This window comes from Podarcis vaucheri, assembly GCF_965113315.1.
Source record: "Podarcis vaucheri genome assembly, chromosome: 3".
Classification (NCBI taxonomy): Eukaryota; Metazoa; Chordata; class Lepidosauria; order Squamata; family Lacertidae; genus Podarcis; species Podarcis vaucheri.
Genome location: NC_138761.1, coordinates 71,659,284 through 71,677,593, shown reverse-complemented (window position 1 = coordinate 71,677,593; position 18,310 = coordinate 71,659,284). Strand labels below are relative to the sequence as shown.

Below are 18,310 nucleotides of genomic sequence, written 5' to 3'. Positions count from 1 at the left end.
TTTATTTTACACTGGTATTTGGGGGGTTTTCCCAAGAAAAAGAATAGGTTAGTCATATCTTTCATTTGCTTCTGTGTTGTGCATATAAATGAGAGCCTGAACAAAAAACCAAAGTAGCCTGATTCAGTGAGGGTTCAGATAGTAGATTTTGGAAACTCAAATGGATACTGTACGTGTTTTCATCTTGCACAAGTTTTAAAAGAAAAATGCCAGGCAGCAAAAACAGAGGAAGAAGGCTAACTGAAAACTGATAACTCTAGTTTCTAATAAAAGAAAGACTTTAAAACCACAGTGCTTTTGGGGAGGGATATTACAACAAGATATCAGAAGCTGTTCAGCATTTATTTATTTTTTGCTGATCTTTGCAAACTTATTATCTAAGTAGCAGCAATGCTTAAAAGAGTTTGTGCAGCTGGTGGTTTGGTTTTGCTTGTGTGACCTAAATCTTTTCTTATCCCAGTCTAAACCAATCCTTTCCTAAAATGCCATGCCATGCCTTCCATTTTATTATTTTTATTTACTTTTCCTGTTGTTTTGTCCCTGTCTTTCTTAAGTATAAAATATTACTAGGTCTGACAGCATATAGGCTGCACCATGATAGAGAAGAGAGGCAAGCAAACCGGCCAAACCAACTCCTCTTCCTTAATTTCACAGCTACCACTGTGTGGATATCTTTATTTTTCTCTGGCTGGCTCTGCTAAGCATCCTTTTGACCTTGTGGACTAACCAGCCCATCCTAAACCACTGTATAAAGTGGTTTAACACCTAGGCCTGAGGTGAAGAACAAGACCTCAGACCATTTCCCATCCCTACCCCTAAAAAACAAACAATGCTTTTACTCAAGGGTTTAGTAATAAAACAGTTTGAGAAAATAGGGTAGAGAAAAGTTAATTTCACAGTTAGTTACGCGTAAGTGCAAAAAATAAACAACTAGCTATACCTATTCTAGGCTGTTTCCCTAGCCAAGTCACTTTGTATTCCTGTAGTCTTTTCCAGGCATCTTCTGCCTTTGTAGCTAACCCTCTTCTGTAACACTTAGCAGTATCCTGGTTCTCTTGAAAGTGTGCTCTGTTCTAGCTCTTGGAGTTTCCCTTTTATACTGATAATAATAATCACATTTCTTCTTACTGTGGGTGATGCCTCCCAAATAATAATTATGGACTCTGTCATCCCACATTGCAGTGGCTTTATTGAACAGTGCACAAGGTTAGACCAGATGACTTCCAAGACTGTCCAGAAGCTTCACTTAAGTCAAAATGAAACAGGCTGCATAGCTGTCTAAATTAGTTGATAAGACTGCAGTTCAAACAGCTACACTGGCTCCCAGTTTGTTTTCCTATCCGAACTTGTTTTAACACTTAAAACCAGAAAAAGGCTGGAATAAGAAACTGCAAAGATACTACTACTGAGTAGTAGAAACTGTCTTTGTTTTGTTTTGTTTTTGCGTCTCTAATGACACATTATTTATCAATTTTTTAAATGTATACCCAACTTTCTATATTGAAATATGGTCACGGCAGAGGAGGCGAAGAGGGAAGAGGAAAACAAAGCCCAAATTCATTTTATTCTTTCCCCATCCATGTCCATCTTTTAATCAGGACCTATTGGAGGTCAATATCCTTTCTCCTGTTATTTGTGCCCAGCATCTGGTACTGGGGTACTACCACTGAACTTAGTGTCTTTGACATGTCTTTGTTTTGTTTTAGATATGCATATATATTTTAAAAGCCTTTAAAACTAGGTTTGTATGGGACCTGGAGCAAACAACCGACAGTGGGTCCTCCCTGGTCTATGCAAAGTACCGTCTTTCCACACAGCTAATCTATGCTGCTAAAATGCTTCCACTTTGAAAATTGAGCATGAAACCTAGATCTCACAGCGCCAGTCACCTACTGGTGTCGATGAGCATGAAACAAATTAACTGAAGTTAGCGGGACTTGCTTCTGCATAAACATCCTTAGGATCAGCTTGTCAGCATTCTTTGTTGCAGAGCTGCTCGTGTGGCTTGGAGGTCGGGAGCACCCATGGTATATATATACCTTGCGAGGACATGTCATCAACAGGAAGGCTACGGGCCAAACGGTGGCTATGGAAATGGATGCTTCCCACCCACCGACCCCCTTCCCATTTACCACATTTGGGTGTGGAGGAAGTGACACGTGGGGAAAAGACTTCCCAGCCGACTAGCTTAGCCGTAGGGGCGAATCATTGTCTCTACTACTGGGCAGATGGATGTCAGTTGTGGCAAGGTGTTGGCAGTGTGGAACTGTGTGTGCAGCCAGATAGCCTTCCCTAAGGTAGACTTCTCCCCTCATGTATCTGAAGAAGTGTGCATGCACACGAAAGCTCATACCAAGAACTAACTTAGTTGGTCTTTAAGGTGCTACTGGAAGGATTTTTTTTATTTTGACTATGGCAGACCAACACGGCTACCTGTCTGTAACTGGAACCCCTCAAGTAGCGTGGGACACCTTTTGCCAGCATTGAAGTAAGAGTCAGCTGCCAGTTTGAACTGCTTCTGTGTAGAAAACAGGGAGGGAGATACCATCTTGCCCCTGCGGAGGACGGCAATACTATCAGGGGACGGTTGTTAGCTGTTGACTTCTGAGGGGCGCTTTTCTCCACAGAGGGCGAGTAAAGAAATGGGGGGAGGGAGGTCCTCGAAACATTCAGAAAAGCCTGCGCTTGTGCAGGAAAGCCAGTCCAGAGGAGTTGGGGGACTTTTGCACCAACTGGGCTCTTGTGTTGAGCGCGCGCTTTTAAAAAGTTATCTTATAGGCCTGTGGAAGTGTTAACATCCCCAGCCACCAAAGGGAGGGGAGGAGTTGCTTGTTGGGAGGAAGCTTTTTTTCCTCTCTGCAAGGCAGCGCGGGGTGAGGAGGGGGACAAATCCAGCCGTCCCCTCAGGGGCCGACTAAATGAGGCGCTGCACGGCCTCAGTCACCCAGAGAAGCCTGCTCTTTTGGGGGGGAAACGACTTCAAAGGAGTTGGAAGCGCGCGGGCGACGCCTCAACTGCAAAAGAAGAGCAACAACTGCAGAAGCAGCGGCAGCAGCAGAGAAAGGGCTCCGGGCGGGAGGTGGGACTAAGGGGCTCCTCGCCCCTTTCCCCCTTCTCCGGTGACGTTGCGGTCTCCTCCCTCTGGCGGAGCTGAGGCGCCTGCAAAAGCCCCTTTGCCGCTCGCTCCGCGCGGCCCCGTGCTCTTCCGTCCGTCCCGCCACCCGCCCCAGCGAGCATCCACCGCCACGACTTCGCTTCTTCGCCCGCCCGGAATGAGCGCTTGACTCCGGGAGGAGGCGCGGAGGCGGCCGGGTCCAGAGCGCGGGGGTCGACCTCCTGCCTCCGCCCGCCATGGAGTGAGAGGGTCTACGCAACGGGCAGCTGGGGGAGAGGTAAGCGCTGGAGAAACCCCCACCCCCACCCCCGAGGGCAGAAATGGCCGGCCGGGCATCCTCGGAGCTGGGGAACTTTCCTCGGCCCTGCTCGGGGTTGGGGGGCGCTGCTGGGTTTGGAGGGCGGTGAAATGCGCGGAGGGCAAGGCCAGCGCGCTCTGCAGATGCCCAGAGGCAATTTATTTTGACAGCTGAGGCAAAGCCAGTGGTTCGATGAGCGGGGGGGGGGGCGGAAATGGGGGGGTGGCGCCCTTGGGTGCAACCTTCCCTCCTGAACTTAGGCGCAGACAATGAAGCCCCAGGGAAGGAAAGCGCCAGAACTTCAGGAGCATCCTGGCTTGGGGAGATGAGTTGAAAGGAATCTCCACGAAAGTCATTAGGAGTAAGCATGTCTACAATTAGGCTGGGGGTGGACTTCGATGAGAGGAAGATCCGCTCTACTTGGAGGCTTCTCCCCTCTCATCGAAGGGACCAAATTGCTCATCCCTTTAGGCTTAAAGGACTGGGGCCGGGTCTGGGTGGGTGAGTTTGTGCGTGTTGCGGCTGATGCTGTGGCTGAGGCTCAGAGATGTGTGTTTTGCTGTGCCTCTCCATCAGTATGTAAGCTGAACTCATCTCCCTCTGATCTCCACAAAAGCAAGCCCTCTGCTTCACCCTCAAATGTGAAATGCCAGCAGTCTGAGCAGGATTTACACAGCAGTCGTATAGGCACTTGGGAGTTTTTCCGTTGCTAGTTCACCTTTTCATTCTTCGCTCTCGCCAAGTGTCATGCCAAGAGCAACAGACTCCCAAGAACAAAAAACAAGAGCAAGGGCTTCTTGTGAAGTTGAAGAAGTTCTGAGAAGGCCTAAGGTTTTAGGCCTTGGCCTTGCTCTTGTTTTTGTTCTTGGGAGTCTGTTTGGCAGGCATGACTTTTGAGTGAAGAATCAAAGGGATAACTCCTGCCTGCCCAGCAGTGAAACAGCTACTAAAGGCAGGATTGCTCTGTAATGTTACAGCCAGCCATAGACTTATACAGAACAAACTTGTGCTCAGGAGTAAATCTCACTGAGGTGAATGGGAATTACTCCCTGGTAAGCATGTTTTGTCTCAGACCGTTTCCACCCATCAGATTGCAGCCTTAGACCATTTCCACACATTACGCTGAAATGTGCCTTTGATCTTCTTGCACTTCCACATGCAAATATTGTTAAGGTGGGGCAGAACACAGAAAATGGTTAAATGTCCAGTTTCGATCTAGTCAAGATTATGCACTTGCATTAGACTGAACACCAGTTCAGCCTAATCCTTTCCATGTTTCATTGGGAACAAGTAACCCCAGAGTCAGTCATGACTGGACCTAATGGTCAGGGGTCCCTTTACCTTTATGTATGGAATTGCAGCATCAGTGAGTCAGAGTTTGCTTTATCTGACTATGTAAAGGTGTGAGCCAGTGACCTAGCGGCGTCAGCCGCTTTGGAGATACCCAGCAGGTCTACCCTGCTTAGAGTGCTTACCCTCTGTTATTCTGAACTACATTCTGGAATAAGTGCCATTCTACTTCTATAACTGTTATAATCAAAGCCACAAATACAAAACTGACCACATTATCTTGTATGGAGATGCATACATTGAAAAGTTAACGGGAAGAACCCATAGTCTGGCAGCCTTTAACCATGCTGATTGCATAAACAAAAGGCAGGTGAGACTCTCTGAGGGGTGAAAACTAATATTTGTTAAGTGAATTTGAGCCCACACTCTTTATACTAAATAACCCTTCCATGGCTTCACACCAATCTTCTGTAGTTTCTCTTTGACCCCTTTTTGAAGGTGCCACACTTCAAAAGTTAGAAAAATGTTCCACCGTGTCTCTGACTCTTTAACAATGGATTCCATTGCAACATCTTTGGTTTCCAGAGGTACTGAGGAGGAAAAAGGGACAAGAAGGGAAAGGATGAATACATTGCAAATGGAGCAAAAAATAAAGGAGCGCTGCTGCTGTGCTTTCCTGGTAATAGCTTTGTCTGCCAAAGTACAGTAGTAACTTACATGCATTTAACTTGTTCGCTGTCAGCTTTACGTGCTTGGCAACAATTTTTTTTTTTTAAATGGAAACTGGGTAGGTGTACAGAGAAGAAAGACTTTGGCAATCTCACCTACCATTGCACCCAATGTGTTTTCACTATATGTGATTTTGGCTTTATGTGCTATCCCTGGAACGTAACCCCCACATACGTTTTGGGTCTGATGTATGCATTGTATGTACACATGAAATAAAGGCAAACGTGCATCTCAGTTTCTATCACTAGAGCACTTAATCATATTTTAATAACAAAGGAAACTGACAAAGCAGTGTGAAAGTAATATCATCAAAAATCACTACCTTGTATATGTGGCAATTGCTTTGCTTGCTTAGGGCAAAGATATGGAGGCAAAAAAAACTCCCAGAAATATGGGACTACTCTTTTAAATATTGTTGCAGTAACATGACTTGCAAACTCTTGCTTCCGCTATCTTTCAAAATCAGAGTTGGTTGGTGAGCTCAAAGAATACAAGATGTGGTTAACATTACAAAGTAAAGAAGCAAAGCAGAACTGGCAAAACTAACTGCAGTAATAAGGTATCGATCAAATAAGAAATTAAGACTACAATGGAAATGGTTTGAAGATTATATGTCCAAACACTGCACAAAAAATAATATGTTTGGATTAATGCTTGTAAAGTCGAGTAAGAATAAACGATAGTAAGTTAAGAGAATTAAGAAACAAAGATATACAGTAAATTGCAATGTGAAATACAATAATACTACAAATGTTGGTGGAGGAAAGTCACAAGGGTGTTTTAATGTTTGTAATTGGTGTTAGTATTGTATGTGAAATATTTGTGTTTATCTGTTTGTGTGTGTGTGTGTGTGTATAAGAAGAAGCAAAGCAGAGCTAGAGTTCAATTATCAAAGAAGTTTGTAACATCATAGTGAAACATGCCATTCCTTTGACGGCAGGACTACATAATAGTAGGTGCTGGAGCATTCATATCTTACGGCATCAGTCCTAAATACACTTACTTTGAAGTAAGCCCCATTGACACAGTAGGTCATATTTCCAAGAAAACATGAATAGGATTGTGCAACATATAACATATCGTTCTTTGGAATGTAGGCATCATTGTGTAATGCCCTGAGCTAACTCTGCACTCAAGTCAAAATATTGTCTTCACAGGTTTTCTTATCAGAGCAGTTTGAGGTCATAAGCTCAGCATTACCTTTTACTGCATTTGTTAGCAGATAAAACAAAGAATATGTCTATCAAAAATAGTTATGAAAGAAGTGCAGATAAACGTTTCTTTCCCAGGCACCATTAATATTTTGAGACAGCTAGGCAGAACGAAGCAATTCAGTTCTTCAGATTCTTGCACTGTTTACCATTCTCCAAGTTGGCATGAATACTACAGGAAAAGGCTCAGAGAAGGAGGGAACCCTGGTGATAAAGGCATGCACAAACAGGGCAGCTATTCATCATCTCGGATCTGTTCCTAACAATGTCAAGGTTTGTAGTATCGCCTTTGACAGGTAGATGGAGCTTGATCTCTCCTCTGTTGTTTTAAATAATTGAGTCTTAGATATCTGAACTTATACTTTTCAGGAGTGTGGTCAACTTTCAGCATCTGTATGTGTAAGGAAATTATAAGAGTTATTAGAAACAGTAATGCATAAACGTTTGATTTTGTTTTCTATTTGCCATGGGTGTAGTTAATGTGCAGGACTGCAATCCCAGGCTTGCTAACTGGAAAGAAACGACTCGCTGAAGGTTGTTTTGAGTACGTTTCACAGGGCTGGACTCTTAAGTAATATTTTGGTGCACCTAAGGTTCTCTGGATAGCTCTCATTGTCCCAATACAAAGTTCCACTAGTGTATACTTCGCGAGTGTAGAGAAGTCCCACGTAAAAGAGCACCAAGATTATGCGTGCGTATAAGCTTCATGTACGCCTAAGAGCTTTCACATTCATAAGAAGCCATTATGTCAGCGTGTGCTCACATTCACTAGAGAAACTCTTCACACTGTAAGATGAACTGACAACACACTATATCATATCCCTCCACTGCTTTTTACTGTAAAAGCCAAACAACAGTTGGTTTCACTATGAAAGAGAACCTGATCTCAGCATCTTCTCCATTTTTCACAAATGGTTCCCCCCTGCTTTTCTTGCAGTGCATGCTACAGTTCAACTTCTACCTACACGAGTTCAACAGACACTTGTTGGATTCCTGCATTTGGTTCCCCATCTTCTGTGCACATTTGGAACAAACTGTCTTTATTTTTAAGCAATTCAATCTACTAACTCATCCCACAAGCAAATAAATAGGTATGGGCCCATTTATCATTCAGATTTCACACTTTAAAATTTGCAATACAGTTCTCAGCTTTAAAAAAAATACCAAAATGTATACTTAGTGCATATTGAGATAAAGCATGCATTTAATTTGTGATAAAATATATTAAAATATAATATCCCTAATTCACCCTCAAGCAATACCTACTGAAGTCCTTGGAGTACCATATGCCACATTGTCTAAACCACTGAGCCTAGGACTTGCTGATCGGAAGGTCAGCAGTTCGAATCCCCGCAATGGGGTGAGCTCCGATTGCTCAGTCCCAGCTCCTGCCAACCTAGCAGTTTGAAAGCACATCAAAGTGCAAGTATATAAATAGGTACCGCTCTGGTGGGAAGGTAAACAGCATTTCTGTGTGCTGCTCTGGTTTCTCCAGAAGTGGCTTAGTCATGCTGGCCACATGACCCGGAAAAACTGTCTGCAGACAAACGTTGAGTCCCTCGGCCAGTAAAGCGAGATGAGCGCAGCAACCCCAGAGTCCTTCGTGACTGGACTTAACTGTCAGGGGTCCCTTTACCTTTTTTTAAGCCTGGTAGTGATCAGGTGTGAAGTGAAGCAATTAGGCTTCTGAAGGCTTCTGCTACAAATCCTGAGCTGAAGCATCACTTAGTTTAGCCCTGTTCTCAAACCTGCTGCATCAAGAACTGAGGACTACAACTCCTTGACACTCTCATTGATGATAGCTCTTCTCTGCCAACAGTTTAGGAATTCAGAGCAAAGGCAAATCTTTATGTCTGAATATAGCCAGAGGAATTAAAACTTGCTAATGATTTCCAAACTAGAAAAACTATTTTGAGAAATATGTCTCCATTTAAATTCAGCCTCTGTAAATGTTCAAGTAGACAAGCCTTTTGGTTGGGAATATATCTTAGAGTAAGATGACTTTCTCAAGAAATAAACTTCAAATTATGTAACCAAAACTTAGTGTGCTGGATATCTCTTGGGTTAAGTATTGCTGTTTTAGCCATTCCTTTGTTTCTGAGCCATTGTGTAAAAAGCATCAAGTTGACAGAAGTCAAGGATGATTGATTATTTTGGTTTTTTTATACCACCTCTCCTCATTGCATTCATTGGTGCATTGTGGGGGCTTTGGGGAATCAGGGACACCCCTAGTAAATGCTGTATAACCATCCCGGTATCTTCTGTGTGGTAGAAACTTCTACTAGTTCAGAGTTCTTAGTTTAGTGCACAATCTGTGGCCACAAATGCTTACATTCTCTTTCACACACCTGTGTGTGGAGGAGGATAAAGGATGTGCAAGGGTCACACTCTACAGGCAAGTTTTCCTCTACCCTCATGAACCTCTTTCCCTGCAGGAATGTCCTGCCTTTTCCTCCTCAGCTGTAGCAGTGAAGCTGCTGTCACTAGTTACTAGAGTGGGCATAAATGGGTGGGGCATAAATAAATTATTATTATTATTATTATTATTATTATTATTATTATTATTAGTGGTGTTAATGTTCAGGGTTCAGTGGCAGGTTACCTCTAAGACAAGTGTTATTCACCGGCCTTTCATCTACTTTAATTATATTGCTTGATCACAAAAGAATCCCTTTGCACAATCAACAGATTGAGGTTGAATTCTGACAAGACAGACGTATTGCTTTTGGGGAACAGGAGGCGGGCAGGTGTGGAGGACTCCCTAGTTCTGAATGAGGTAACTGTGCCCCTGAATGACCAGGTGCACAGCCTGGGAGTCATTTTGGACTCACAGCTGTCCATGGAGGCGCAGGTCAATTCTGTGTCCAGGGCAGCTGTTTATCAACTCCCATCTGGTACGCCTGCCCGCGGACTGTCTCGCCAGAGTGGTGCATGCTCTAGTTATCTCTCGCTTGGACTACTGCAATGTGCTCTATGTGGGGCTACCTTTGAAGGTGACCAGGAAACTACAACTAATCCAGAATGCGGCAGCTAGACTGGTGACTGGGAGCAGCCACCGAGACCACATAACACCAGTCTTGAAAGACCTACATTGGCTCCCAGTACGGTTCCAAGCACAATTCAAAGTGTTGGTGCTGACCTTTAAAGCCCTAAACGGCCTCGGTCCAGTATACCTGAAGGAGCGTCTCCACCCCCATTGTTCTGCCCAGACACTGAGGTTCAGTGCCAAGGGCCTTCTGGCGGTTCCCTTGCTACGAGAAGCCAAGTTACAGGGAACTAGGCAGAGGACCTTCTTGGTAGTGGCACCCACCCTGTGGAACGCCCTCTCATCAGATGTCAAAGAGAAAAACAACTACTAGACTTTTAGAAGACATCTGAAGGCAGTCCTGTTTAGGGAAGCTTTTAATGTTTAATAGACTACTGTATTTTAATATTCTGTTGGAAGCAGCCCAGAATGGCTGAGGAAACCCAGCCAGATGGGCGGGGTATAAATAATAATAATTATTTATTATTATTATTATTATTATTATTATTATTATTATTATTAATAATAGTAATAATAATAATAATAATAATAATAATAATAATAATAATAATAATAATATTTCATTAACTTGGATTTCTCTAGATTGGGATCAGACTGAGACAGTGTCATGCAGCATGTCTTGATATATAAGATCTCTGATGTTGTACCACAATTGCCTGTAGAGTTTGGCAAAATGATATTCTCCATCGGAACGATGATGGCAGAGAGATGCAAGGTGGCAGTTATATGGGTGCATTTGTTTACTTCAAAGCAGCTGGAGAATGAGCAATGCATGGAGGGTTGTCTTTTTTCATCCTTGAGGCCGCTTGGGAAACTCACCCAACCTACTGCACCTGGAACTATATGTGGAGAATGAAGAGTGTCGCTGTCTGCTTAATGGAGCACAGCTGTGGGCAGCCTAAGGAAGCTCCAGCTACCATAAAAAGCAAGCCTAGAGTGAGAGACTAGGGTGGTGTCAGCGGCTGTGTTTCTCTTTATGAGAGTTTTGTAGGTGGATGTTATTAATGATCCCCATGTCTTCTGAAGGTATAGCTTTACATCATAGTTGGGACTTGAACTGACCCCTAAGTGAACATAGGATTCTAATTAAATTCCACTTCTCTCCTGCTATTTTCTCAACTCTGACCAGTTTTTCTCCTTGTCATGCTGGAGTTCTGTTAGAGTATCAATTAAGCTGGTGGTGGTCTCTTGTAGTAAGGCTGGCACAAATTCATTGCTACCCCAGCATAATGTTTCCTTTGAATCATTGTGCTTGTGCTGTGATTTAGGACCAATCCTATATGACTCAGCAGGCGTAACCCAAGGATAGAATTGTTCTTTTCCTGTTTCTTGGCTTCTCAAAATTCCATTTGGCTTAATCAATGACTTTTGAGTACTGTTCCATATTGAAATCTGCAGCTGACACTTTTCTAGAGAAAGAATAAAGAATGACCTTCTTGAATTTGTCATCTATTGGTATGTAGAGAACTTGCAGCTGCTATTGTCATAATCGTAAACTGAAAAACTGAAAAATATATGCCTACAAAGATCTGTTTAAACAGTTGTGGAGGGAAGGGAAACATTCAAAAGCAATTTATTGAGGAAAATTTCAACATAATTTATGACCAACTACATAGCAACATAGTTTTGGGTGGTTTTTTATTTTTGCATTTTTGTAAGTTGATATCAGCAATAAAAAAAGCTTATTGTTAATGCTTTTAAAATATTATTGGATGAACACACTGAAATATGGTGCAGTCTAACTTAACAGAACTGACTAAAAGCACTTCTGTTACAGTCTGTCACTGAATTGGTAAATCACTTTTATAATGATGGAGTATTATTTGCTTTAACCACTTATTCTGTATTATTGTTTTCAGTAAAATGTTACTGTTTCATTTGCACTTCTTCCATAACAAATCTAGATGCAGAATAATACAAGATATAGGGAGGGCCTAAAAAAACTAAGTCATACTTGATGAGTTACGCCACTGAAAGCAATGAATATAAGTTGCTGAAGTTAATTGTTTTCAGTGAATCTGCTCTGAGCATGGCTAACATTGGATGTCAGGTATTATCAATGAAAAAGAGTTTTCAGTGTTTAAAATACTATTAGAAAATTCATATTTACATTTAAAGGTCACAGGGCCTGTTGCTCTGAAATTAGGGATTGGTCACAATACTTGAAGCAAATGGCATCACTCCACATGATCAAAGGAATGTCTTTAACAATTAAAGTAATAAAGCAATCTTAAGTGATTTTCTGTAGACAGTCTTGGGTGTAATTTCATAGCAGGGAGGGAGTGGCTCAGGGAATGTGGGAAACCCCTTGACACAGACTTGCTGAAAAGTGCTTATGAGTACATTTTGTAAAGGAGAAAAAAACATAATGCACCAGATTCCATTAAGAGATCCTGCTAGCAGAAGCCTGAAGGACTTACGCTGGTGTAATGGGGCTTCACCTCCCCACACACCACATTGAGTTGGTTGCTAGTTGCCAGGTTGAGATACTTCTTTCAACGTATTAATTGTGCCAAATATGTCCCTGATTTGTACTTGCAACTGCGTGAATCTAGGACAGGTGTGTGATGGCAGCAGGCAGACACTGACTTCAGGGGTAAGATATAATACATGAATGCATAGCATTTACCTATTCATGGCTACTCTGTTCGTACCATTAAAAAGAATTAATACTGTATTGGAATGGCAGTTTATCATTAACCCATTTCTGCTAACAACAGAAAACTTCATTGTGATCTTTTCTTAGTAACAATTGTAGCATGATTCTTTTGTTGTTTTGGGAAGATACAAAACAGATTTTGTTGTTTTAGGAAGATACAAAACAGCACCATAGACTAAGTAGCAATGCAGAGTGTTCCTGGATGCCTAGTTAGAAAACATTTGTCTTTCTACCATGATTCTGGGTGATTTGGATTTTCATGTCTTGTGAGAAGTAGATTATTTCTGTATGGATTGCCTTTTACATTTGTCTCAAGGTGATTTGCAAACATGCTGTAAAAACAGATTTTAAAACTGTATAACAAACAACTGAAGATAGGCAAAGACCTTTTCCAGCCAGTGGGAAAACCTTGTTGAAACTTCATTTGTTTCCAGAAAGTATAGATAGTGAGCTCCTGTTATATCTTGACAGGGATGATGTTTACAAAATAGGAGCAGTCACAGTGACAGTGCTGAAACCCTGCTTTGAGTTACTATGGTTATTTTGGGGACTTTAAGGAGAAACTCCTGTACAACTCAGTGACCTACTGAGAATCTAAGTTATAAAGTCCTGAGGTTATTTTATAGCATATAGAATCACAGAACTGTAGAATTGGAAGGGACCCTGAGGATCATCTATTCCAACCCCCTGAAATGTAGGAATATGCAGCTGCCCCATGCAGGGATTGAACCTGCAACATTGGCGTTATCAGTATCTGAACTTGGCCTGGTAGCAGATTGGAAGACTATGCAAATGATGCAAACAAGATGTAATATGCTGCTGGTAATTTGACCCCACAAGCAGCATAGTACCCTGTTCTGCACCTCCAAACAAAGTTCAAGGGTAGCCCCACATTGCAGTAATCCATCCTTGAGGTTACTGATGCATAAATAACTGTGTTCAAGCTGTCACAATCCAGGAATGGCCATAGCTGTTGTAGCAGATGAAGCTAGTAAAATGTGTTCCTAGCCAATGAGGACACCTGCACCTCCAGTGACAGAACTGGATTTAGGAGCACCCATTATCACATCTTCACTTGAAGCAGTCATTTCAGACCATAGAAAGTTTCACACTGCCTGTGTATTTTACAGCACAATCCTGTATATGGCTACTCAGAAGTCCTACTGAGTATAGCAGCGTTAATTACATATATAGAGCACTAACAATGAACAATGCTCTTTGGTTACATTGGCTCTGCAGTTCACCATTCTACACTTTCCTGTTGTTGAAACACACAGTTACTTTTTATTACAAAGTAAGAAAGAAAGAAATATAGACAATATTTCTTTAAATAGGAGCTGCGGTTTTTTAGCCACACTTAAATTCAGGTTGATTCTGGAGTATGGAAATCAGCTTTTAGTTTTTGAAAGTTATATTTGGATCTTGCTGCTTTGTTGATTATAATAATACATTGAAAAGATTTTTTGTCAAAGAAAATATTTCTGCCTGGTTCTAAAAGCACATGTTTGTGTTCTTATCAAGTATGCTAAATAATATGCAAAAAGTAGTGTTCTGCATTGTGACTGAAAATCTCTGCATATGGTTTTCTTAGGAGGCAATCCATCTCTTGACTATCAGCAGTGGGGCTTGGTGAGAATGGCATAGCTGCTGCCACCGCCACCACCAGCAGCTTCCACTCACCCACTCTCTTAATAAGTACCTTGTTGCATGCTTCACCTGTGGAGCTTCCCCATCAATGGCAGAGCTCTCCCCATGGCAGAAGTCAGCAGAGCTGAGCAGGGGACTCTGCCTTTTCCAACCCCCCTCCAGCACAGCAGGATGCTTGGCATTACTGCTTCTCAAGACAATTTTATTGATTGCTTCATTGCTCATCACGTGACTGTGCAACTGGTCCATATTGTGGGGTAGGACAAAGCTATTTCCCCCAAATGTTTGTAAGAGAAGGGAACTTAAGCAGTCAAGTAATTCAGTGGTTTTCAACCAGTGTGCCATGGCACCCAGGGGTGCCTTGAATGATAATCAGGAGTGCTGAGGGCAACACTGGCCTCTGTCCCTCTTTCCTTCCTTCCTTCCCTCTGATACCCTCTTGCGTCTCTGCCTCCCAAAGGCTTGCACAGCTGTTGGTTGCAGCTACCAGCTCCCCAGGCGAATGGTGCCTCTGGGGCTGGCCAGGCGGTGCTTCCCAGGTCCCTGTAGGGCAGTGTGAGGAGGCACCTCTTTTAGGGGCAGAGCAGGGGGCAGCTCAGAGATCAGGGGCAGCAGCTGTGGCTACTCAGAGGACTCCCAATGAGAAGGGAGAGGAGAGGAGGCTGACGGAACACTCCATAAGGGAGGATGAGAAGCTGCGAGCTCTATGCTGCGAGCTCTGCAGGCAAGGGGTGACATAACTGGGCTCCTGAGCCCCACAGGGGTGCCGCAGAAAGAATGTAGTTGTTCAAGGGAGCTGAGGACTCAAAAAGGTTGAAAACCTCTGACGTAATTCAGTTCAGTGGCAGAATGTAGCATACAGTACCTAAATAAATGACTAACCAGGATTTCCTCAAAAGCCTGAAACTGGAAATATTTTGCAAACTCCTTTGAGTAGTTTGTGTCTGAATTGTTCTTACAGTACAAGGGAACAACAGTTGCTGTGTTTCATCTCCTTTTGTCTGTCTGTCTTATACTGTGTATGTGTGTGAAGGAATCTGCTATCTGTAGAAGGCTGCTTCTACTGTGGGTAACTCAGCATTGTTCTACCTTTGGAGGCATACTGCGTTTAGAGCAACCTTTCTGAAGGGAACCTGGTTGAAGAAGGCCAACACAGAGTCGAAGTGGAATGGAAAGCTTGGAATTAATATTGAGTTCATTCTTGTAGGCATGGCCTAATAATGTGCCTAATGATAAAGGCACAATCCTCTGATTTCCCAAAGTCCAAAGCACCAACTAATACATTGAACAATAGTCACCCACAGGATTCAGCACGGGGATTTCACCAATTGCAGTTGGAGTGGGAAAGTGTTCCTCTTGATGCAGCTTAGGATTCAAATTCACCTCTTTCACTGCTGTGGATGGAATAACTCAGCTTTTTTTGCAGGGGTAGAGAATGATGTGACTAGAGAGCAGATACTTTTGTGTGGCATTGATACAGCCTGTTCTACTTAAGTGTTGATACAATACTGTGCCAGTAATAAAGAGAGAGAGTTTGCCCCACCTATCGTAGTATTTAATTTATGCCAAAATACAAGGAGGGAACCTTTCAGCCCAGCAGCCAAATAACACAACTATTCTCGCAGGTTCAAGCTCTTGGGATTATGTTCAACAGCTCCACAAGCCAGCAAATAAATTTATAAGCAGTCCATTGACTTTTTTGTGTGTAAAGTTCCCACTTGAATCATTACTCCTGTCCCCAAACATTAATTTATTAGTCTAATTTTGGGAACCTATGGTTTGGAAAACTTGATCTCGGTGTGTGGCTTCTGTTTATTTTAACTTCTAACATGTTTTCCCCTTTCTGAATCTTATGAAATGGCTTTCCCTCAGGAAAAACATCATTGTGCAGTAGGTTTTGGATGTCATTTTTCTCCCCTTGCCCTCGGCCTACTTCTGGTTTTAATAATTGAAAACTACTGTTCATTATTTACATAAATCCATCTCTCTTGGTCTTGCTTTCTCTAACCTTTCCCCTCTTGAGAATTTCAGGAATTCTCTGGCTTTCCTCTGGGGAATCCTAGCCTGCTTTGTCTAAGACCTGTGTTGAGTCGGTAGGTAATTTTGACGGGAGGAAAGAGAAATGGCCATGGTTAAACAGTCTTGTTTTGTTTTTTACTTTCACAGAGTGTGCCATTTTTATTTTTTTTATCCCTTTTTAAACAGGCGGGTAGTTGGGGAAATATACATTTTTACTTTGCATTCAACTTTTAAAGTGACAGGCTGTAAATCTGCACATGTGAAATCGAAGGGTTCTTTTAAGCTAATAGGAAAAAACACACATGCCCTAAAGGCCAGCTATTTCAAATACATTTCCAGGATCTACTCTGCTGTTTTTCCCTCTCCTCTTAATGAAGACGTGTCACAGCTAGAGGCTTTATACACAGTTCTAATGACTCCTGTACAAGCCTCCCACATTCCAAATCCTTTACTCCACAGCTGTGAACGTCAGCCAATCCGACATACACAGCCTTGGCTTGGCTGATGTTAACATGATCTCTCTCTCTCTCTCTCTCTCTCTTTCTCTCTCTCTCTCTCTCCCTCCTCCCCTTTGTGCAAGTACAGTAAAAAACTACTTATATTAATTGTCTTGATTGTTGAAAAGACTTTTTAATAGCCCAGTATTTAATGATGCCTAATAAATTAGACCTTTCTGTATATCTGAACCTTCTGGGTAGGGTGGCCAGATGCAAAGGAGGAGAGGGTTCTTGCAGCTGCATATGAAAGAGGGAAATTTAGCAGTTATGGAAGCCACTCATGCTGAAATTCCCTCATCTACCTATTAAAGGTGCAGGAGCCCTGTCCTCTTGGACTCTCCCATCCTTTTCCCGTTACAGGTGATGAGGAGGAGAGGATTCAAGTCCTGCAGCATGAGAATGCCATGCCCATAAAAATATATACCGTATTGGCCTGAATATAAGCCACACCCAAATGCAGTATAAGGGTAGAGAAAAGACAATACCCCAATATAAGCTGCTCCCTTAAAATTCCACAGGCACTCACACCCGTAAATGGCAAATGTTCCATTTTACCGTATGTCTGTTTCAGCAGTGATATTGTTAAAGCCCATTTTTGTAAGGTCGCGAATTTAAGCCGCACTTTAACTTTTCATGGTCAGAATTTGGGAAAAAAGTGAGGCTTATATTCAACCCAATGCAGTATTTATGTTTGCATTGAAATTGTGAAGCCTTTGCAAGTACAGGGGGTGAACGATGAAGTTAGTAACTAGAGACAGATGCAAGTCTTTGTTAGAATAATATGCTTCATCAAATATTGATTTTACCCCTGCCAATGTTACAACACTATGCCTGCATAGGTGGTGGGATAGCAAGTAATACTTAATAAAGATTAATGCCCCACCATCTTTTGCCATCCTGTCACCACAGCCATGATAAGGCCATTATTCCAACTAATTATATAGGCAGTAATAGTCTCACTGGGGAACAAAGATCTCATACATGAAGATGGGAGGTAGGGAATACATCACTATTGTGTTTTTTTACACCCAGAGTTGTTGCTGCGTATAGTGCCCACAAAAGGCAAGCTGTGCTTTATGGAGGTCACATTCACATCTGTCCAAGATAGTGCTTGGGTTCCAATATACTTCTCCCACCCCCTGCATTTCCTTTACCCACAGCTGCTATGAGGCCTGTAGTGAGCGTACTGCTGCTGTTGATTCTCCTCATCCGTGTGCATGCCCCTCCCCTGCCAAATGCAGCTTCCCCTTTAAGTGCAGGCAATCCAAAGGGCTGTACCATATTATAGAATTTGTTTATTCCACAAGTGGAGCAATTTGCTGGGATAACTGGTTCTCCATGCAGGCCTTCTCCATGCCCACATTGCCAAGTACATTCATTCATTTAGTATATTCATTTATTTATTTAACAAATTTTATATACTGCTTGATTGTAAGAAAACCTCGATAAGTGGTTTGCAAGAACATTAGTTGTGTGAAAGGTATGTATGTGTACTGGACTGATGGGTAACTTCCATGTAGGGCTGGGGGAAGGGTAATTTTTTTGTATGCAACAACATGGTTAGTGGGTGGTTGTGGATTTTACAGGAATGCTGTGGGAATTTCTGTCTTTGTTGCTACATTGGCTTTTGTTTATATAGATATTGCTGCTTTGTTGAATCTGTGACTGATAGAGTAAAGGGTCACGAGTACATTATGCCTGCAGTTGTCATAGTCTAGTGGCTGCTCAGCATTCCAGGCTCATCAGATTGTCCTACTCTGAGCTATTCCCCCCCAACACACACACACACACACACACAC

At 42.5% G+C, this 18,310-nt stretch overlaps 1 protein-coding gene across 2 annotated transcripts in view; it reads left to right on the top strand.

Moving 5' to 3' along the window:
* Positions 1-18,310, top strand: part of LOC309529048 (dermatan-sulfate epimerase) — a 146,140-nt gene that overhangs the window by 102,098 nt on the left and 25,732 nt on the right. Inside the window, exon 1 of one of the 2 annotated variants that reach the window (XM_082216741.1) lies at positions 3,251-3,392. The exons of the other annotated variant lie outside the window; for it this stretch is intronic. The gene's annotated coding sequence lies outside the window, so the exon portion shown is untranslated. Of the gene's footprint in view, positions 1-3,250; positions 3,393-18,310 lie in introns of those variants that run through there. 2 annotated transcript variants of the gene reach the window in all.